The sequence below is a fragment of the Spodoptera frugiperda genome, chromosome 9, assembly GCF_023101765.2.
Source record: "Spodoptera frugiperda isolate SF20-4 chromosome 9, AGI-APGP_CSIRO_Sfru_2.0, whole genome shotgun sequence".
NCBI lineage: Eukaryota > Metazoa > Arthropoda > Insecta > Lepidoptera > Noctuidae > Spodoptera > Spodoptera frugiperda.
In genome coordinates this window covers 3,766,430-3,791,119 of record NC_064220.1, presented here as the reverse complement: position 1 = coordinate 3,791,119, position 24,690 = coordinate 3,766,430, and the positions used below count along the sequence as shown (strand labels likewise).

Here is a 24,690-nt window from a genome sequence, read left to right as displayed (position 1 = left end):
CAAAATCTTTATTTGCACGTTACAAACGTTACGCACGTTAGGTATTACAGGTCTTCATTTTAAATATGATGTACAGCTTAATGGCTTTTTCAGGCATTGCAAATTTGAGAGCTATCACTAACTTATAATAAACTACATTTACTTAACCTAAGATTTAGCATAAACTTATAGTAGTGTGTATTTCTTAAAGTTGTAAGTATGAAGTCGATGGATTTGTACATAGATTCTCAAGGACACTTTAGAATAGAACCACTACTGATTTGAATCAGAACAATCGCTCAGCAAGACCTCCATAAACCATTAAGCTTACATAAATAGAACGAGGTGCAAAATAAATAAAAAAGGGATACAAAAAGCCACATAAAACTTGACCTTCGCTATAACAGGCGTGTTATTTAAAAATCTGAGAGCCCATCTGAGCGGTGCGAATGCTCACCCATCCGAAACATCTGCCAGCAGAGCGTGAGAGAAAGCTGAATTCGACGCAGTGCCAGTGCCACAGAATACCTGGTGTGTTACCGCTGCGGTTGATGTACTGGTGTTCTGAGAGACGAGAATTATGACATTTGTTTATCATGTGTAAATGTCGTGGTGGTATGGAAATTTAAGACGCCCGCTTCTCATACATGAGAGTGCGGGTTCAAAACCTACTAATGACAAACACAATATGACTTTTCCCGAGTTATACGTAATTAACGTAATTTCTAAGATTATTTAGACAGGTGAAGGAAAACATCGAGCGGAAATCTGGGTTTATAATTTCTAATTACAAGTTTGAAGTCGCCAACCCGCATTGAGCAAGCGTGGTGATTAATGCTCAAACCTTCTCCATGCGAGAAGAGGCCTTTGTTCAGCAGTGGCCACTCAATAGACTGTTGATGTTAATATGTGTATAAGGCAGAATAAAATAGTGCAATTGTATTTTAGGATTAAGATGAATGAAATCAGAACATAGCCCGTTGCTAACATAAACGTGGATCAGAAAACCTATCTAGAAGAACAAAACAGACATTAATAAATCTTACCCTGATTATAGTAATAAAACAAGTGTAATTGATCTACAAGAAATATCTTCTCATCCATCATTAACTCCAACCACATAACAATTGCAAATAACTCAATTGCAACAATGAACTCATACGCATCTTACAACAAAAACCAAGTACTAATTAGCTATTACGAAAATCGAATTAGCTTGAGTTGAGCACAAAAACTTGCGCACGATTTGTCGTTGGTAACACTTCGTCACGGAGTTTAGGCGATTTAATCGTCAGTGTGATGACCAGGAGAAACTTATGTCTAATTGTGAATTATGCATGTTTTTTTAAATTTCATGTTATAGCTTTTGTGAGATAAATTAGATACTTTTGATTTACATACGGACACGTTTGGTGTTTTTATCGTGTGTGATCTGTAGATCGGCTTTTGTTCTTTTTGTTAGTGCTCTTTCTAAGCCCTTTGGAGAACTAGTGATTTTTGCGGTTATTACGATAGAATAGTGAAGGAATCGAAAAGTCTTTTCTTAGCAATACCTGGAAGGTATCCTTGTCTAGTCACTTGGTGTCAAAGTGGGTACTTTGGGTATGGGTACTTGACACCTAGTGACTAAAGATAGAACGAATAAAACTGCCCTATTGTTTATTTTTTTTTAAATTTTTTTCATTGTAATTCACAAAACTGATGTACAATCACACACACATACAAAAGAAAAATAAACCACAATGTTTATGGTGTTTTCTTCAACCCCTTAGGTGTACTTAAAAGAAGCACTACTATTTTCCACACCACAATCAGTACACTAAGTTCAAATGAACCAAAACCATCACTATCCAACCAAACTCGTTCACTAAACAAACTAATCAACGCATTTATTAATAAGAACTTTTATCATAATTTGTCACGCCAGTGTAATACCACCGGCGTCATTCGTCACGGTTGCAGTCTTAGTAATGACTCGACGGAGTGATGACCGAGTGAAAACGACTGCGTTGAATTAGCCAGTCGTACTACGACTTTTTCAACCACATTTGTATCTACATCAGACATCAGTATTGCGTGTGAACTTAACAATGGCCGTGCCGTACTCGTGATTGCGTAAGGTGGAGAAAATTCTGTGCTGGTAGTAAATGGTGGCTTATTTTACTTACAAAGGGCCTTAGAGGTAGATAGCAAGCTAAGGATTTGATTAAGTTGTTTCAGGCATGGTCACATTTTTTTTGGTATAAGCCAGCCAGTAAAGGAGCAGACGGATCACTGGATGAAGCAACCGCCGCCGCCCATGGACACCCAAAACACCAGAGGCGTTACAATTGCGTTGTCGGTCTTTTGGATTAGAAAGTTAAGGACTATTGGGGATTCGGAGATTGGGAACATGGGTAATTGGGTCTCCGGTAACCTCACTCACACAACATAACACAATACAAACGTTGTTTCACATCGGTTTTCTGTGAGGCTGTGGTATTCATTCGTGCTGAAGCATGGCTCTCCCATAATTAGATAATATTAAAATTGGCCACTTGTGAATATAAATTACTGGATGGCTAGAGATAGTAATAGATGTAAAGTAAAAATCCTATCTTCGTTAGCATTTCAATTATCTTTTAGGACCATCCTCGAAAATACTTTGGCTTCAGTTATTTTAGAAATCAAGTAAGCATAGAACTTTCTCTCATATTACATTCTTGAAGAAAAAAAGAAATGCCAAACAAAATAATTTCGCGGACTTTATTATGAAGATAGCAAATATAAAAGTACTTCTACTTAGACATTCCTACCTCGGCTTAAGAATTCCCATTACTCGAGGTCCGAGGCGCCGTCCGTACCTCTTTTTATTTCATTTTAATGACGCTCTATATTCAATTCAATGATATGGCGTTTGTTTTATTGCTTCAAATTGCACTCAAGACATTTTCTTGAAGCGAATTACTGATTTCCAGTTAGTGGATCAATTGACCATACGACGCCATTACACTGTTTCCCTGAAATGGAAGCCATTACAGTACCTGCACGTATTTATTTAACCCGTTACATTATTAGTCCTATTGCAAAAAGGGTAACATTATTGCCAAATGCCAAAATATAAAGAGACAATCTAAGGCTGCTTTTCCACCAAACACGTGCTATGCTACGTTGCTGTGGTTGCGTTTGGCCTCCACCAATCGTATTCATTGGTAGACATAGCTTAGCACTGGTGAAAATGGACTCGGCTTTTTTTTTATTTTTTCTTGAAGGGGGAAAAGAATCCAATGACTTTTCCCACCTTGGGCGAGGCGAGATGTCAGACTCTTACTGACTAAAAACCACCCCGTTCCTACTCCTGCTTTTCGAGCCGGAGCCCCGGTAAACCCGCTAGGTAGTCCGCAGCTCCGGATCCGGCATCACCCTACTGGGCCCCATCTGTGGTGGTCTGATGGCTCTTTGATTCGCGCGCAACGCTACGGCCGTTTGCAAGGGTCTGGTTCTGTTCGGGCGGTGAGCTACCCTTACTCGCCGCCCGCAGGCCCGCACTTACGGTTTCCGGAGATGGTCCCGCGACCCCGACGCCCAGAGTGTCTCTCGCGACGGCTGGGGCGTCAGGAGGTTCGTTCCCTCAAGCATCCTTCCTTAGCTAGCATGACTGCTTCACAGAAAGAGGAGACGGCATCCCAGTCCCTCCTCCGCACCATGGCCTGCCAGTGCCGGGCGCGAGAGGTACCGTCGGATACATCCCTGAGGACTTGGCGGTACTCAGCCCACGCAGGGCACACCGCCACCGTATGTTCTACCGTGTCCTCCGGGCGGTCCTCGCAGTGTAAACGGACTCGGCTAAGCTATGTTTTTTATATATAGATGCGTGCTATGGATGGCTTACCTAATATCGATACATGGCACACTCAAGCTACACATCTTCCTCGCACAGCTGCATAGCTTAGTATCAGTGGAAACAATAGATTTACAGCTTAGCTATTACTTACATCTTCGAAGCATAGCTACATAGCACATCTCTGGTGAAAAAACACACCAACTGTTATGTCAGGTTAACATTATAAAAACACACGTGTCTAATCAAACTTAAAATAACAAATAGCATCTCATTACAACATTGAAACGTAAATAAGGAATCCATCAAAACAATGCATGTAAAGTGTACTACCAATACTGCTCTGAGTCATGATGCAGATGTTACTAAAGTTGCAACAAACAGACAAACAGATCCTTTATAAATAAAGCTTGATGGCGAACTGGATAATGTTAGAGATAACGAAGAAATGCAGGCAGACCCGAGTGATGGACTGAGCTATAAACTAAATGATTTGGAATGTACTGCTCTTAAAGATTTTCTTGATGCATCTGTTCAAGTGCTGGATTAAACTGATTTAGATGATGCATCTGGGTTATTGGTAAGCTTTGTTCATGACGTGCTTTTCTTGAAAGAGGTTAGTGCAGATCTAAATGACGAAGACTCCGTTTATTCATTTCTGTAATTGATTTTTTTCCACTGTGGATAGTAATGAAGCCGTCAAAAGCTGTGTGTGTATATTTACTTTCAAACAGTAACTAAAGCTTTTATTCTACAACTAAAAACTAATCGTAGGACATAGTAGTATTACGATAATGTTTCGAATTTATAATTGAACAAACTGAACATTCCTTCACTTGATTATAACCGTCAAAAGTTTGGAAGAAATCGCCACTACAACGATAAAAAAGCTAATAATTTATACCACACATTTCATATCAGAACATCGTAAATACCGAACTAAACTCCAGCAAACTCAAAGAATACTGAACCATAAACCCTATCTAAATTTTAGCTGCGTCATCCTTCAAAACTGCATTACTTCAAACTAATTCAATCTTCAATACATTACTTGTTCAAACAGAGCTCGAGCTTGAAGAGGTAATGTAAAGTCAGCAATGGATGTAGAACATATAATTTTATTCGTTAGTGAGGAAGTTTTGGAAGGAAGTTGTGAGGAGGGCTCTATTTGTGGCGTGCATAGGAATGCGTGCAGTCAATTCTATACTTAGGAGAGGAAATACGATGTTTAGAAACATTGACAGTTTGCAACGAGAGAAAGTGGAATTGTATGATTATATGCTCGTTTCCTGGCACCTGCGCCTGTTTATGTATTTGTTTTGGAAATTACGGTTCTTTGTGAGATTTTTGTTTGAAGTCTTTGTATTTGCTTTTTTTTGTCAGAAGATTTGTTAAAAGGAGCAAATCCAACTTCTATTTGCTATTATGTTGTCGATGTATAATTACTATGCATGGAAATATATTGTGGCTACTTAATTGCAACTGTGCTGATTCTTATCATATTATTACTTGAGACAGACTTAGTCATCAGAACAGCTGCAAGTCGTGCGTAGCTTACTATTAATAGGCTCTAACTTGGATAAGCAACACACACACACCCTGTGAACCAAAAGCTGATTTTTTCAATGGACAGTTTATTACTAATGGCAAAATAAAACTCAGATCAAACGGTATTTTTATTACGGATATAAAATATATCGGACGGTGTAAAAATCGGACATAAAACTTTTTAACACTTATTCTCCTTGAATCGAAAGATTAAGATTTTTTATTTGCAACTCTACAAGAGAAAGGAAATAATAAATTTACGTGAAATTGCAAACGAAACTTAAATTAGGTATAAGCGAAGCTAGAAACAATAAATTCTCTAGGATGTCACGCAAAAGGAAATTGTACACATTAGAGAAAAACATTATAGACCAGACAATTTAAACAGAAAGTTAGGTCTTTATACAGTCATATATTTTGGAGATGGACGTAATAGACTTTATCACAATGGTCCTATAAATGTTTCATGTAGTAAAAGACATACTTAGTCATATTAATGGAGATCTTGAAACAGATTTAATGTTTCCAATTTTTTTTAATGGCCGGTAAACCAACTTACGGATCATCTGATGGTAAGTAACACCAGAGGCGTTACAGGTGCGTTGCCGGCTTTTTGGGGGTTAGAAATTTATGGGTTGTTGGGGGGTCGAGGTTTGGGAAGGAAGGGGGGTAATTGGCAATTATATGTTTAATGAGTTAGAATATCGATGCAAAAAATGACGATATCAACTAGTCGTCTATACCGGGTCATAGAAAGCCATTAAAAAAAGTAATGATAGAAATTCAGTACTGAAATACAAATCAAGTTTAAAACAAGAACAGGATAGTCCAGACTGTTATAAATCTGGACTGAAAAGTGAAATTATCAAGGGGCAAGAAAATCCGGAAATTAAATACATTTACCTAAATTGCTTTGTTGAGCTTACAGAAAATCTAAACGAAGCTACAACTAGGTCTCAAAATGCTAAATTGGGATGCAAATCCGACTTTAGAATTACGAATTTACGAGTATTATTCTGATGTACCGCGATTATACAAAACGAATTTCGTTTCAAGAAAATGGGATTTTAGAACTCGTACGATGGATGAGAAAATAAGACTTTGATAATAATAGTCAGATCTATTTTTACAAGGTTTAAACTTTGTCATACTTTAGTAGATTATCTAAAGCCTTTCTGACTACGACTGTCGCTGTAGGCCGCTTGTCGTGATTTGTAAATTTACATGTATTCGTCAAATGACGCATTGTGGACAGTAGACCTATCAACCGAAACTCTAAAAGAAAATCTGAATATTTACCTACATAACCAATCCACCAAACAATTTTGAATTTAGCAGAAGCTTAACCATCTTCCCGTATGATAACAACTACACTAACTGGACCGCAAATATCTTAATCCATCTTCAAATGAATTGCTCCATACCCGTTCCCTAACTAAGGTACATCCTAAACCTTCATGTGAAGATCTGATGTCTAATATATTCATATTCGGTTGGCATCACAATACGGAAATTGGATCGGCGGGGATCGTCGCCATTTCCCGAATTTCTGCGTCAAACAGATTGATTGGATTGGTTCTCGTATGTTCAGCGTATCGGAGCCAGATCAACGTGTATTTTAAAATGGATTTATGTTCCTGTGTTACATTTTTGGGATATGTCTATGGCCGGTGTTGAGTAATCGGTAATGGTACTCATATTTAATGATACAAATGAATAATGATTTCATAAAGATGTTCTGAGTGAAAAGAACTCTACACTTTGAATGTTAAGGAATATTGAAACCGTTATGAAATAAAAAAGGTTCTGCGATAACAATACATATATCACTAAAAATCTAGTAAGTAATTAGACTTGATTTGTTCCGAGTTCCCAGTAAACTTATTTTTATATATTTTGAAGCTACTAGTAGGTTTTTTTATATATTGGATCGATGTTTGGCCGCTGTCTCGCCTGGTGGTAAGTGATGATGCGGCCTACGAATGAGCGCATCTGCTTATGATTGGTGGTGCAATTTAATCATTTGCTAGTAATCAAGGGACTTGGTATTCTTCATATATTTAAAATACACAATGGTACACTATCATACTTTGTACAAAATCCAACATTGAATTGAGAGATCAGAGATCTTTGTTCTCTTTCTCCGAAACTGGACTGACATGAACTTCGCGGAAAAACGCCGTGGCATCGTGATGGAATTTGTGTGGATTTGCATCGCTTTGCCTTTGTGAGTAATTGCGTTGTACTGTTGCTTGTTTTTCTTTGTTTGGAACGCACTTATCACATCTTTAATGTGCAATTGTTACTATTTAAGCTTTAACCAAATAAATATCTATATTTATTTTGACAAATAGTTACGCATATCTGGCAAAAAATAAACGTCAATTTCATTTGCACTGTCTGTATCTACCTCACATCTACCTCTTACCTACATATGTTAGACACATATGTAGGTAGGTTATGATTGTACCCAAAATCGGCTTGTCCATTTCTTAAACACACTCATTATTCCGAATGAAATATGCACATCATAATTCATATACAAAACAGCATAACCCTAAAAATCAATTAGCATTTTACACATTGTTCCAATTCCCATGTAAGTTCCCAAAATTACAAAAACCTCATAATGGTGATGTCGCAATGCATTGTGGGGTATAATTGTACCATCGTGACCTTACGAGCTACGTTCACTCACGATCAGACTGAGGTCACTTTCACGATAATATGTTGCTGTAATTATTTTGGCGAAGATTTTGGTACGGATGGTGGTATTGAAGGATCTTCTAGTGACTGACATTAAGTGTGGGAGGGCCATGCTTTGTCACGAATGGGCTGGCTCGACCGGAGTGATACTATGGCCACACAGAAAACCGACATGAAACAACTGTGTCAGTGAGGTTACCGGACGACCAATCCTCCTCAATCTCCGATTCCCCAACAACCCTTAAATTCCTAACCCCCAAAAGGCTGCAAATGTATAATTGATTAGTCTCCTAATCGGGTTTTATGACACCCACAAGAAAAACAGAGACAGACAAATGTGCCCTAGGGACCCCACCACATGGCTCTCCAACCCCCAAACTTCACACAATAACCTACTACTATAATAATCCAAACAGACATACAAACCATCTCATACCCATTAATCCACCACCTGTAACCGCTACATTATTAAACCCATAACCACGTAAACCTAATGTTTTCCATTTGTGGGTGTTCACTAAATCATATCTCGTGGGAACGCACCGACTTATTTATATATAGCGAGGAAATCGCCTTACAGTCTCCGGAGTGTGCGGTATTACGTTACGAATAAGGATGGTTCGCAAATGGGATTCCGTATGGAGTGGGAATTTGTTAAAATTACGGGATTTGATACTGTCTGTTGTTCTTTTTGCGATGCGTGGATGCAATGGTAGAAGAGTTTATATGGTGTGGTGGTTGCATGGAGAGATACATTTTTTATACTGATTTAAAGCTATAGTTTACCTCTAAAACGTAAATAAAACCTTTAAATAATTCTGTGTGGATTTAACTAAATATTTCCATCAGGAACGATATCTTCGATTTTTAAAAATGCACAAAGATACCATTGTTTAGATTCTAACTTCATTATTAACCTGTTACTATTATACCTGAATCTCCAATAGCACGTCAATTTCGTTCATTTCCAAAAAAAAATATTTAACTTTTTGACTCTTAGACTTAGCAAAACATCTTGAAAATGTTTCCTCATCGTGTGATAAATGCGTTAGTGGAAATATCTATTCTTATCCGCTTGGAAGGAACGCGTCTCCGGCATCTTGTCCCGCGACGTCACAAGCCCGGACCATTGCACATCACTAGCAAACATTTTTTTTTTTTTTTTTTTTTTTTTTTACATTTAATGGGTCGACGTTTGGCCGCTATCTCACCTGATGGTAAGTGATGATACGGCCTACGGTGGAGCACGTCTGCCCATAAGCAACCTATTCACTCGGGCCTTGAAGACACCCAAGTTATACCCATCAGGAAACACAGACTCCGGCAAGGAGTTCCACTCCCTAGCAGTTCGCACAAGGAAGCTTGAAGCGAAGCGCTTCGTGCGAGTGGGTGGGATATCTACCATGAAGCGGTGACGCCTCGCCGATTGTCTTGTGGTTCGATGATGAAAAGGACTAGGGGGAATCAAATTGTGCAATTCCCCCGCACACTCTCCGAAATGTATCCGGTAAAAAACGGAAAGGCTTGCGACCTTGCGCCTGTGTTCAAGGCTTTGAAGCCGGGCCTCCACAAGCGCATCGTCATTGATGAGCCTCTTGGCACGCCTTTCAATGTGTTCGAGCGCATCCAGCTGGTATTTGGCCGAGCCGTCCCAAAGGTGAGAACAGTACTCCATACATGACCGAACCTGCGCTTGATACAGGCTCAGCAGTTGTTTCGGTGTGAAGTACCGTCCCACCTTCGAGAGGATACCCAACTTCCTACCAGCCAGATGCGCCTTCGACTCTATATAAGAGCCGAAGTTAAGCGTTGGCGATAGAGTTACGCCCAGAAGCTCAAGACGATCCGCTACCGGAACGGACACATTTCGGAAAGTCGGAGCCAGCGGAAATTGACTCCGTTTGGCAGAGAATAGACACGCCTGGGTTTTGGTAGCGTTGAACTTGACCAAGTTGGCGTCACCCCAATCGGAAACCGCCTTCAAGGACGAGTTCAACCGTTCGACCATGGATTCTCTTAGAGACCGGATCTGTGTTCCGCTACTCCGCGCATCGGACACATACCTTTCAACAACTGTGCTGTCATCTGCATACCCAAAGATACCGGGCTTAAGCAGGTCGTTGATGTGCAGCAAAAAGAGCGTTGCTGAAAGTACTGACCCCTGAGGGACTCCGGCGTTGATGCCAAATTGGTCAGACGAGCAGCCATCAATGACTACTCGAATTGACCGATCCCTCAGGAAGTCTGCAATCCATCTGCACAGATCAGCGGGAAGTCCATATGCAGGAAGCTTGCCGATAAGGCTGTCGTGCCAAACCCTGTCAAAGGCCTTCGATATATCGAGAGAGACCGCTATTGCCTCCCCGTGCTTCTCGATGGCCTCGCTCCAAATGTGGGTGGCATACGCAAGAAGGTCCCCAGTGGATCGGTTGCGGCGAAACCCATACTGCTGATCACTGAGGAGGTCGTTACCTTCAAGGTATGCCAGGAGCCTGTTGTTAAGTACACGTTCCATACTCTTGCAGAGTATGGACGTGACCGAGATTGGCCGGTAATTATTAGGGTCGGCACGACTACCTTTTTTGGGCACAGGCTGCACGTTGGCTAGCTTCCATGCAACCGGCACTTGACCAGTCTCCAAAGAAAGTCGAAACAGGCGTGTCAGGATTGGAGACAACTCAGGCGCACAGATTTTTAAAACCACGGCTGGGATTCCGTCGGGGCCACTGGCCTTGTTCACGTCAAGATTACGCAACGTCTTATATACCTCCTTCTGTCGTATGCGAATTTTTGACATATTCGTCTCGCAAACTCTATGGAGAGAAGGAGGCAAAGCGCCACCAGTATCAAGACGTGAAGATTCCGCAAATAGAGAAGCAAACAGGTTCGCTTTCTCTACCGCGGTGTGTGCCAGTGTCCCGTTAGGCCCCAGGAGAGGTGGGAGTGAAGGGCGGCAGAAGTTCGATTCAACCGCCTTGGCCAGGGACCAAAACGCTTTACTACCCGCTGGGTAAGAAGCCAGTTTGTTCCCTATTCGGCCAATGTGGTTGAACCGAGCCATCCGTAATGCCTTTTTGCATGACTTGGCAGCCCGGTTATAGGCTCTCTTCCTCTGAAGAATGTCGTCAGCCCTACGACGCCTGGCATCCGCCCATGCCAAGTATGCCGCATGCTTTCGCGCTTCAGCACGTCTGCAGTCGGCATCAAACCATGGACGAGTCCCACCGAAAGATGTCGCATCCGAGAATGGAATGTAGTATTCCATGCCCTGACGCAACACCCCCGTTATGGCATCCGCACAAGCTGACGGGTCCTCAGTAGAGAAGCAGACAGGCCGCCAAGGATAGGATGCAAAAAAAGATCGCATCCCATCCCAATCTGCTGACTTGTACCGCCACATCCGTAAATAGAGCTGTCCAACTTTGATTCCGGGAAAGATCGCCACATCCCGATCTTTCCCGGAATCAAAGTTGGACAGCTCTATTTTCAAATATGATGGATATCACTTCGCTAAGAATTTCTCTAGAACTTGTATTTTCGTTTGATTTATGATGATTTGTTTGGTTTTATTATATCGGAAGCTATTTCAATGTTTGATGAAGTCTAAATGGACCTTTTATTTCGATTTTTGACACATAAGTTAAAGACATTACTTAGATATTTATTGAAATAAATCCTATTTAGGAAAAATGTTTTCTCCAAAAGTCGCAAATATTGCTCAAGTCATTTCAAGCTTAGCATCTCAGGCTTAGGCACAAATGCCCTATAGTAATATTATATGTATAACTTAATATCATATGAATGAAAGCTCTGGTAAATAGGCCTTTATATATGTACTCGTATATTTCAATTCGTATTACTTATTACCTTGCAGAGGAAACTCAGCAAATTGAATTTGTTATCACAAGGGAACAATCAATCATCTTACCTTATATCCTTTTGGTTGGAGGACATTTAATATATTATTAGTATTTGAGTTCTAATAGCATTCTGGTAGGCAGAAGTCATATTATATCTGTTTTAAAGGCCAGCAACTCTCTTTTATCTCCATGGGTGTCCATGGGTGGCACTTGGAAACACTTGCCATCAGGCGATCTGTCTGTTTGTTGCTCCCATACAAAAGCTTGCCAATGATATCATTAGAACTTAAAACGGGATATTTATTCGTTTTTATGAGTTTCCGATATTTCGGCACTGTTGCAAACGCCAGGATTACGGATGAACGGATAAAAAAGCTTGTAAATGATTCTCAAATGATACCATTTTAAATCACAGCCGTCAAACCCATCATCTTCGGATTAAACTTAAGAAAAATGTAGCTTACTTTCCACCATTCATCAGCAACTAAACACCAACCAATTAAAAGTGAATTATCCCCACGAGCATCGAATAGTAATCATCCGGAAAAGCCGCGAAACCTTGAACTTCATCTAAGACAACTTTATGCCAACCTACAACCTTATCCCAACACTCCAATCAAACAATAATAAACTTTATTTTTTACGTCACAAGATCGACAGTGACTGCACAAACAAGGCAACGTTTGTTATAGATCAACAATCTTTATGTTGCGTGCGAATCAAGGGAAAATATGACTTATGTGAATGTAATAAGGTTGTTGGTGTATGTATTTGAGTTATGGTGAATAGTTCAATGGCTTGGGTAAAAAAGTAGTATGGCATACCGTGGGTTCCGTCACGCAAGTTTTGCTTTATGTATTGTTTCGATTTTTATATATATATATTTTTTTATTATTTATTGATACAGATTTAGTTCTACTACTGAATATGTTTTTTATTGTGTGTGTGAATTTGTGTTTATGTCCGTTTCAAATCGAGATTCTTGATACAGGCATACATTTTGTATTAATCTTACCTATTTTTTGAGGGGGAAAATCATCCAATGACTTCTCCCTCCTTTTGTGAGGCACGAGGGAGTGTCACTCTTACTGTTCAGTAGTTTCAGTGCGATTGACGGTCAAACACACAAACATCCAAACATTTTATTATTATAGTGTGATACATCTTTATAATTCTATTGTAAGTGTGTATGTCACTGAACTTCTCTTAAACGACTGGACCGATTTTGATGAAATTGTTTGTGTGTGTTCAAGGGGATCTGAGAATGGTTTAGATTCACAATTTTGTCCGCTGGGTAAATGTATTTTTAATTAATCAGACGTGTAGACAGGACAACGTCTGTCGGGTCCGCTAGTACATTATACAAATAGGCATATAGACGGGTTATTATTTAGAAAAAAAATAACTAGAAGAACTAGATTAGTATCAAAGAGGTACAAACCTGAGCCTAGTATATGAAACAAGTTATTTTTTTGCACAGTGTGTTATAAATCAAGTTGATTGGTCTTAAAACGGAAATGTCTGGGTTTGAAGCCAGGGTTAGGTACGTCTCAATTAACAATTGCTGCTGCCTGGTATTAGGGGAGATTGTAATGATACTATGTCTGATTGCTTCTATTAAACGTTTTAAAGTTCAAAGTCAAGGGTTTTTTTTTCAATTAAAGGTACTTTTTGTGTTTTTATTTATTTATTTAATTTATTCATACTTTACCAACATTATAGACTTTGAAGATGAAGAAATTGTAGCAACCAGTCAGACTGTCTCGTTGGTCAAGTGGCCGTAGGTGCGAGTCCCGGGCAAGGAGTCTCAGGTTTGTTTACCGGGTGACTTATAACAATAAATTTAAAATTAGTAAGAGAGAGGAAGGGCATTTAGATTGAAATTAATATCAGAATCAAGATTAGTAAAATATATTATTGTAATATTACGCTAATATAGAAAAAAAAGGTTAGTACTATAGTAAAAATAAAATAAAAACTCCCTAATGGAATAATTTGTCATTTACACCTCCCAAACGTCCATCAGGGTCTATTAAAAATTCAAGCAGCAATTACTGAAGGATCCGGTTATTTCCAGAAGGTCAGGGGTAAATTCAGTTCTTGGAAGGACCCCTTGAAGCTTTCAGCACGTATTTGTAAACGGTTCCTGAAATATTAGAGGGGAGTCTTCAATTTTTTCGGTTAGAATTGGATTAAACTCCCATTTTCATTAAAAGGCTTTTTTTTTCTATTTACGAAGGGATTTCTTAGAAAAACTGCGCGTAATGTTACGTAACATCATTTCTGTTATTTACTTAGAATTAATAAGAAATATTTAAACGAAATCTTTTTCTTATGGGGGGAAAATCATCCAATGGCTTCTCCGGCCTTGGGCGAGGCGAGAGTGAGTGTCAGACTCTTACTGACTAAAAACTACCCCGTTTCTAGTCCTGCTTTTTGAGCCGGAGCCCCGGTAAACGCATTAGGTAGTCCGCAGCTCCGGTTTAGGTATCAGTCCTACTGGGCCCCACCTGTGGTGGTCGGATCAGAACTGTATACAAGCTACGTTTACGAATAAATGATTCCATTTTCATTTTTTTACTAACATTCGAATAACCCAAGAATTCGGTTACTGCAACCAGCCGACCAGTATTTATATGGTTATCATATTATACAACAATAGTACATGAAAAATACCACGTAAACAAGCCATATGCTCCATTTCCCATTACAAATTTATTTCCAAACTAATTACGTCTTTCTTTTTTACAGGTCTTGTCGGGGCGGCCGGTGACCATGGCAACGGCTACTGAAACAAACCCCTGAAACCAAAGGGTGAGTTCGACCTAACCTACATAAATAATGACGGGGTTGAAGGTGAAATACACACGGAAATGGAACTGAAAAACTGAAACTTGGTGATAGTAGTTGTTATGTACAAACTTTTCAAGGATGATTCCTTAAAATTAATGTTAGTAGTTTATTTTTTAAAGACAGTCGTTTTTCAGTTCTAGACAAAAGTAGTTGTAGTCTAATCCATTTCTTGGTAAAATCGAATCCACTCGAGATGAACAAAATTAAACAAAGATAATCACAATTACGTGTCATAATGTGCACCTCTGCCTACCACTTCGGGGATAAATGGCGTGACGATAATCACAATTTATAAACTAACTCTTTCGATACCAAACAAATATCGTCTTTTGTTGACAAAATGCAACATCTTCACAATCTCTTAGAACAGCTAACACATTAATCAAGGGTAAAAATAATAGAAACCTATCCATTTACCAGTCATTACTTTATGTTCTAGACATCTCAATAGTTTAGACATCGTGTGGGACGATAATCAAATGAAATCAAAATACAATCTGCATTATATCACCCACGCTCAATTGAATTGCAAAATTGCATCGGTTTGCACACTTGGATTAAATATTTCACAATGAATCTAAGAGTAAGAGCTTGAGATGTATCGATGTATGAAAGAAAGATATGACGATAATTAGATAAAAAAGATTAAGATCTATGTATATCGTGGTTGCCTGGAGGTTTAGGGCGCCTGCTTCTCATGTCTCTAAACGTACCAATGGCAAGTACCAGTGTGACTTTTCAAGAGTTACATATATGTACTTTCTAAGATTATTTAGACATCACTGAACAAACGGTGACGGAAAGTATCGTAAGGAAACCTGGGCTTATAATTTCTAATCATAAGTTTGAAATTGTCAACCCGCTACTGAGCGAAGCGTGGCGATTATTGCTCAAACCTTCTCCGTGCGAGAAGAGGACCTTTGGTCAGTAGTGGCCAGTTATAGGCTGTTAATGCGTGGATATAAGAAACGATTTGATGGTGAACTTCTTCATCATCGTTGCCCAGTCATAAGACGTCCAATGTTGATGGGGAGGCCCCCAATGACACTTAGATCAGCCATCTAGAGTTGATCAGTCCTGTACTTAAGTCGAGCAAGATATGATCAGTTTCAATGAACTAATTTCAAGGAATTAGCGACAATCTAGAGATTTCTCATATTCCTCTCCATTCCACTGCTGTAGTATGATTTACCTAGAACTTTCCACGTCAGTTCAAACATGGCAGTTTGTCAGGACGACTTACGTCAACAGATACACGTGCCTGTGATCCTGCTAAGCCTTGAATTGGATGAAAAAGAGAAAATGTAAGGAAAATATTATTATTTTCAATAGATTCTTATCGACTTTACCTCACTTAGAATAAAGATAAAAAATTCTATAACATCCACATCGTTCTCGCCACGTTTCCCTATATTTAAAGAGCATTAATTCAAAAGATTTCCGAATTGGAATAAATTGAATACATTTCATAGGCAATTTGAAATTCTAAATGGCGAATGTCAATACAGGATTAAGCAAATCGGGACAGTTTATTGGAATCGCGATTTGTTTGAGTTTATACGTTCAGGAGATACTTAATGATTTGTGTTTCTGATATTATGAGATTGAGTGACAATTATTTTGATGATTAGGTATTTCGTATTTTAATGTTTGACTGCACAGTGGGCGCGGTGGCTGGGCAACTGGCTGCCGTGCAACGTGTAGCGGGTTCGATTACCGCACAGAGCAACTCTTTGTGTTATCCACAAATTGTTGTTTCGGGTCTGGGTGTCATGTGCATGTGAAATTGTAGTATGTTTGTAAACGCACCCACGACACGGGAGACAAAATCCTAATGTGGGGCGTCTTTTTTTAATTATGTAGTTAAATTTTTCTTATAATTCGTATTTGTTATTTCATTGTTATAGAGGAATTTATTGTTTAAAATGTATCAATATATTGACGTCAAAGAACTGAGTCTTGACGCATTTTTTTGATAGTCATAATTGATTTAATTAACAACACGTAAAACAGTTTGGTAATTTCGGTTGATTATTACTAAAAAACAATTAAAGATGTGAAAGTAAACCTTTACCTTTACCTAACTAGGTACAGTAAGTTACATTATATAGAACCTCAAACGGAAAGTACTCCTTTCATTGGGCAGACAACAGAATAATTTTCAAGTAATACTTCCAATTTGGATATCGTGTTCTAAATACATATCTAATTACCTTTTGACCATCTTACAACACTTGTGGCAATAGACCACATAACAGATAATATTCACACACACACACACACACACACACACACACACACACACACACACACACACACACAACACAACCACACACACACACACACACACACAACACACACACACACACACACACACACACACACACACACACACACACACACACACACACACACACACACACACACACACACACACACACACACATGCACACAGAACTGTAACCAGGTCGCGTCCTAGCAATGCCGTTCACACAACTGAACAAATATAGTATTTATTGTATTTTCAACTGTATCTTTGGAATTTTCGTGAATTATTTTTAAAATACATACGTCTGTAATATTACTAAATACCTTTTTTTTTGAGGGGGGAAAATCATCCCGTTCCTTCTCCTGCTTAGAGCCGGAGCCCCGGTAACCTTTTACGTTGTCCGCAGCTCCGGAATTACGAAATACCTAAGTATCTAATCATTAAATGTCCCTGATTACGGCACTTAGTTTCTCTGCTTAGTCCTTCAGCATCACAAGCACTTAACATAATTGTTCTACATAGAATAATTGTACTAACTATAAATGGTTTGTCCTTCAAAAATTACAAGGAATGTAATCCTCTTAGCTTAGTTCTCAGGTGCTTTTACATCGGTATACCTTCAAGCAACACAATTGATGGACCCATTAAGGGTCTTATAAAATGTACAAATAAATTGTTTTCTTGTCAAATGCTTTATTAAATTGGTAATTTATGTTTGCAAAGTGATTGTCTTTGCTGAAACCTCTGAAGAATATTCCCTCTAATTGATTTCGTTTCCTTGGAGATAGGAGATATTTGGAGTTCCAATCTCCAATTAGTGGTCGAGTGCTTGTAGGCTGTTGTATAAGTATTGAGAAATGATTTAGAATTTTCTGTTATTGTATGCTTTTTGAAGAGCGAATGGTTGTGTAAATGTTGGTTAAAATTTACACAGATTACGGTACAACAGATTAAAATTACGAAATATCTTATTCGTAGCCAGTTTGACTGTCTACTACGACGTCCCTATTTACAAATAAAATAAAGTCCCTATTTATAATTAAAATTACTAATAAGTATCGATAGATAGATAGATTTGGTGAAAACTCTTGTTGCCCTCACTGACAGCATTAAGTAGGATGTACTGGAACTACTTGTATCCTCGAATATTTGGGGAATATTACGCGTGAAAGTTATGTAATATTTTCACTTATGGCTCACACTTTTCATGCAAATAAAGACTTTATTATGTACCAACTACTCCCTCGTAGGTCCAACACTCGATGAATGCACAATCTGACACAAAAAGAGATTTTTTTTCAAATCGAATCAGTAATTTCAGAGATTACCCGGAGCTGCAGACTACCTAACGGGTTACCAGGGCTCCAGCTCGAAAAGCAGGAGTAGGAACGGGGTGGTTTTTAGTCAGTAAGAGTCTGACACTACCTCTCGCCTCGCCCAAGGCGGAAGAAGACATTGGATTGGATGATTTTCCTCCCTTAAAAATAAAGATTCCTCAAAAACAAAATCTTCAGCTTTATATAATACTAAGTATAAAATACAATGAATGATACACCCTACCTACTTATAACCTTATTCATAACAAAGAAGACACAGACCGCCAACATTAAAAAACCAAGAACGGCAATTCTGAGACCTTTCTCCAACGTAATACCTCAAATCACCAGCCTCAGATTGACAATAAAACGTAATACTGTATGACCAGACAATAATGTGGTACCATTATGGTCGCCGACCTAGTTTACATGATGTGAGGCAATGTTATAATTGTCTGACAGCGAAACTTTTGGGTCTAAAGTTTTATTATGTATCTACCTATACTATACATATATGGGTATTGTTGGTCGTGAGATATTAGAGTTAGGTTGTGAATTGCTGGTGTAAGAAATGGTCTGTTGTGGTTTTTTTGTTGTTTATATTTGATGTCGACCACGTTTGGCCACCATTTCGTCTGGGTGTTAAGTGATGATGTGGCCGGCGGAGCACGTCGCGTGCCCATTAGTAACCGATTGCGCTCGGGCCTTGAAGACTCCCAGGTTATACACATTAGGAAATTGACAAGGGCAAAGTTTGTTACTGAGTGGTTGTTTTGGGGATGAAATCATCAGCAGCTGGACCAAAATATGTCCAAAGCTGACCGAAAATCTAACCCTAACCCTTGTCTAACAAATAAGTATAAATAATCTCCCAAAAGAAGAAAAGCACATAATTCTAAAGCTTCGTTATATTGCTTCAATCCAGGTTACTCTGTTGGTAATCGTAATCACATTTGCTGTTAGTAAACAACGACGAAGATTAAGAATAATGAAAATGATAATAAATGAATAGTTTTTCCATAAATCATCGTTATCACGTAAATAGATTTTTAAGATCTATCAGAATAAATAGAATGAGATCATCTAATAAAGATTCGACTGAAGCAAGCCTAGCAAAAAAGTATTAAAAAGTAAAATTTCAAATCCATTATAATGCATTACTATTGTCTGAAGATACTTATCTTAAAACAAAAGGGCTTTGCCCTGGACAGGGACAATAACCGCCGAGCATTTTCTCTCAAATATATACTCTAAGAACATAGTACATAGACCCTTTCACAAAAACAACACAAATTAAGGACATCAATCACTTGTTTTTTCTCACACATCATATGGTTAAACCTGCCTTAATAAATAGCTGGTTGACGACACCCCTGAATTGCCTGAACGGAGTGTTTTTCATCTGCACACACGGTGTAACACTGTGTTGCTTTACTACCAGTCTTATGCTCATTTTCACCAACATGGTAAATGAGTCCTAAAGGTGGGACCCTTGCCTTGGGAGCTGCGGACTAAAGGGGTAGTCATTTTGACACATTTTGATTTGGATCTACATATGTCTAAATTCTATTATTATTAGTCCTGGGCATAGAAGCTAATTGTTTGGACTTTTTCGACGGGAAAACCCTGAATCGATTTCCCGAACTTGAATGAACGTTCGTAAATTGAATTTTGATCACAGTGTCAACAAACATTGTCGTGTTGTTGGAAAAATACTATGGTAGCTAAGCTCTTGGTGAAATGTAAACAACAGGGTTACTATATATAGATTGTTGATTTCTGTATAGCTGTCGTTTCTATTGCTTCATTTTACATGAAGGGCTGTAAAACTAAAATCGTTTACAAGCTGACATAAAACCATTAAGATTTCGTTTGAAAAAACCTCAAGAATAAGACGAATTGATCTATTAACGAATTGCAATACTTTATCATTTCTTCACTTCCAAATAAATCCATCATTCATCCATCTCCTATACCATTAACACTGAAAATTTTTCCGCCAAACGGCACAGTGCGTGTAATAGGAAAACACTAACGCCCGTAGCTTACGTACACACCCCATCCTTTTCGCACCCCTTCCTATTTTACACACCCATCTCTTTTTCGCACAGCATCCGTATCGATCGGAGATGTGACCCTGACCTTGTAGGGCATACAATGTCCCGAGTTCCCGACCTTGGATGCTGTAGAATGAGATAGAAATGGAAAGAGATAGAATGATTAAGCGATAATGCTCGTCTAATATTCTGTCTTAGTAAAAACTGCAGATAATAGCCTGATTATTATTATTATAATGTTATCATTATTTGGGATTGTTGAGGGTTCATTCTGTGTTTATTGTTGTGGAGGTAATTTTCTTGTTATGTGGAGCGTTGTAGGTTTTATCTTGAGAAGAAGTCGGCTGATTATGTTTACGTAGTGAGACTACTATTTTGGTTAGCTTTTGCTGGTTTTTCAGACATTCATTTGTGGCAAATGTATTTTGAATGTTTTACTGTCTAAAATATGGGAAATGTTGATTGTTGTAAGACGGTGGGCCTTTTTTGAGGGAGAAAATCATCCAAAGACTCCTCCGGCCTTGGGGAAGCCATAAGGAGTATCAGACTGTTACTGACTAGAAACCGCCCCGTTCCTACTCCTGATTTACGAGCCGAAGCCCCGGTAACCCGCTAGATAGTCCGTAGCTTGGGTAGACTGAGTCATTAGTTAGTTAGTTTACTAAGCAAGCTTAACGAACAAACGTTTAGCATCTGAATTAACATATTCTCATTAATTACTCAGGATCTAGGATGAGCCTTATTGAGCCGATATGACAGAAGAAGAAAAAATTGTGTATAGCAACAGTGAAGCAAGTGTCCCTTCGATGTCCTATGTAAACAAGCTGCTATAGAGTAACCTAATACCATCCTAAGATATAACCTAGTACCTATCTCTATCTATACCTATATCTACTAATATTATAAAGCTGAAGAGAATGTTTGTTTGTTTGTTGAACTCGCTCATCTCCGGAGCCATAATAAGTCTACAGTATATATATTTTTGTATATATTGTATATCTATTTTTATATATACGAGCTTGTACTTCTGCAATATGTATGTGTGTTTTAATAACTCTTTATTTTATGATATTCGTTTTAAATTATGCCCATGGCATTAAGTCCACTTTATGTGCAATCATGTGCGTGAACATTCTGCCTCGCACAGCAAAACTGTGAAATGAGCTGTCGTTGGCGGTATTTCCGAACCGATGTTCAAATCTGCAATATTTTTGTGTTAGATAGTCCATTAATCGAGGCAGACTATAGACCTTAAAACATCACACTACAACTAGGGTGAAGTGAAACCATGTGATAGTTGCTAGTCTGTATCTCAATAAGACCCTTACCGATCTCCACAAAGCTGACTGAATATAAACAAAACATGTCTGTCAATATGAAGAGGAAATTCCTTCCAGGAAATTAAACCTTTCCACGTGTCAGGAAATTTGTTCCTTAAGGAAATATTCGTTTAATTAATGTGTGTTCTTCACTCTTTATTAACAAAGTTAATGTCAAGAGGTTATTGTACATGTTGGTTGTCGAGTCTTTTGATGAGGCCATGTTTGTTTTTATGGTATAAGCCGGTAAACGAGCAGACGAATCACCTGATGGTAAGCGATCGCCGTCGCCTATGGACACCTGAAACATCAGAGGCGTTACAAGTGTGTTGCCGGCCTATTGGGAATAAGGAATTTAAGCGTTGTTGGGGGAATCGGGGATGGGGAAGATTGGGAAGGGTGTTATTTGGGCCTCCGGAAACCTCATTCACACAACGAAACAAAACGCAAGCGCTTTTTTTAAAACATCGCATCGTCTTTGTTTTATGTCGCGTCGAGTGGTGCTTAATTGAACCCATTGTCTATTTACACTCGAATAGGTATAATATGTCTATATGTATTTTTGAATTTGTCAAATTATATCAAGCTTCTGAATGTTTGTAAAGATTGTCCATTGATTTGTATTAAGTATTTTAATGTTTTTTTAATTTTGTTAACTTTTTTTTTATTTAAACCTGTTGTGTTTATTTGAATTCCAGTTATATCTTCTAAATACTTGTAATAATGTCAATTTCCCGTTTTAATGTCGGTTAGCTGATCTACAAGACAAAGCTGTGTGGAAAGGCCTACTTTTTACCCTAAAAATCGTACCAAACTCATGTAGCAAAGTTATTATCACTGGCAACACAGGTAAACCATATGTTCTAAGTAACGTGGCTTCAGGGAGTGTTAGCAACACCAGGCAATATCTCCAGCTCGATTTATTCCCTCGTAATGAAATTTTATAGCACCTCCTTGAACAACTGGACCCCTGGTACACAACACAACAAGCTATACAAAACCAGTATAACCTGACCTCTGAATGTGTAGCAAGATCATAGAAAGCGAGTTCAGGATAAAGTGGTTTTGTTTATCTTCATGTGCAGTCTATACGTGCTTACCTTTAATATTACATGAAGTGATCTTTTTGTATGTTTGAGGGCTAAAAGGTCAACGCTTTTTCTATTGCTTGGTCATATTGTTTTAGAGTAAGGTCTAGAATTTGTGTTTATTTTGCGTGGTGTGAAGTTAGGTTTAATCAAATAATTTTAGTGTATGTAAGAAAGTACGAATAGAAGAATTGTTACAAAAATATGAAAAAAAAAAACGTTGTGTGTTGGTTTGTGCGTATTTTACATCTTTTTTTAACATTGCTTTTCACAATAGTCATTTCTCTGTCTCCTGTCTCCTCACAATACACATTTTTTCCTGTCTCGTGGGTGCGTTTACATACAATTTCCCATGCACATGACACTCAGACCCGAAACAACAATTTGTGGATCGCACAAAGAGTTACTCCGGTTACTCCGGTTGCCTAGCCATCTATACAGTTTAGTTGCTTTAAACAAAGTTTGCAAACATAAACATAATCGAAATTCCTGGTTTCCAAGCGAATTACGTAAACCAAAATTTTCCGACAGCGGAAAAGAACCGGCGAAGGAACTTAGAAAGCATAATAAGGCAGTGTTTATTGCGATCCCTCTTATAAGTTATAACAACACTTTTGAACACAAAATAACATAACACAACAATCTATACTTAATATTATAAAGCTGAAGTTTTTGTTTGTTTCTTTGAACGCGCTAATGTCTGAAACTACTGTTTCGATTTGAAAAATTATATATGTGTTGGATAGTGCATTTATCGAGGAAGGCTATAGGCTATAAAACATCACGCTATGACCAATAGGAGCCAAGTAGAGCGGGTGAAACCGCGCAGAAGTAGCTAGTATAATATAAGCAGGTTATTAATAACACGGTATAGCCACAACATAATTACGGCTAAACCCCTTGGGGTTTATGTAACAATTACCTCATGTACATATAATTGTTAACATATGTTATGTTTGGTATTATCTTGGCTGCTGTACATCGTGTCACGATAAACAATGCCTTAATCCTTTTTGTTGTTAGTGCTAATAGTTACACCTGTTTAGCAGTAGATTAAGCTGGTTTTAAACATGACTAACAGAAATTAAGTTACACAAGTCCTCATTTAATCCCAGAAGAATTGTACATATAAAATGTAATAAAAACCTTTTACCCGAAAACTGCTTTAGCCCAACCAGGGAATCGAACTCGAGACCAAGAGGTCCTTACTACTGAGAGTCTTACTACAAGAGGATACAATTGAAATGAGTCTTCCAAATTCTTATTTAAAATTATCTTATATGGATGTTATATAGAAATCATCTTTTTAGCATCTCAATCTGATTGATACTTTTTTTGACGGGAAAAAATCATTACAATGACTTCTCCCGCCTTTAATGAGTCGATAGGGAGTGTCAGACTCATACTGACTAAAAACCACGACATTCCTATTCCTGCTTTTCGAACCGGGTCCCCATTAATCCCCGCAAGGCAGTCCGCAGCTACGGATCATGCTCCCTCCTGATTGATGCTGTTTACATAAATACCTCAATAATATTTTGACATGTGACATCCAAAAGAACCTACAAACTCTCATTGATATAAATGACCTATCGTTAAAACCCTTTTACAAAGTACTGTAACCCCCCAACGCTCAGCCCAAGGTCTTAGAGACCCGTATCTCCCACAAATTAAGACTGACGCCTCAATTACTTGTGTTTTCAAGCGACTTCCATTTAGTTTCGCTACGTTATTAGAAAAAAAGATTAAGGATGAAAGAAACTCGTGAAAATGATATTGAAAAGGTCCTTTAGAAAAGAATGGAAACAAAACTGTGCCTAAATTATATTGAAGAATTCCTAATTTGGGGACAGCGCCTTTAAATACTCGGAGGGG

General features: G+C 38.4%; 1 protein-coding gene across 1 annotated transcript in view; it reads left to right on the top strand.

Moving 5' to 3' along the window:
- Positions 1 to 24,690, top strand: part of LOC118271346 (uncharacterized) — a 147,763-nt gene that overhangs the window by 68,021 nt on the left and 55,052 nt on the right. The window contains exon 2 of the mRNA XM_035587403.2: positions 14,665 to 14,727. The gene's annotated coding sequence lies outside the window, so the exon portion shown is untranslated. The remainder of the gene's footprint in view (positions 1 to 14,664; positions 14,728 to 24,690) is intronic.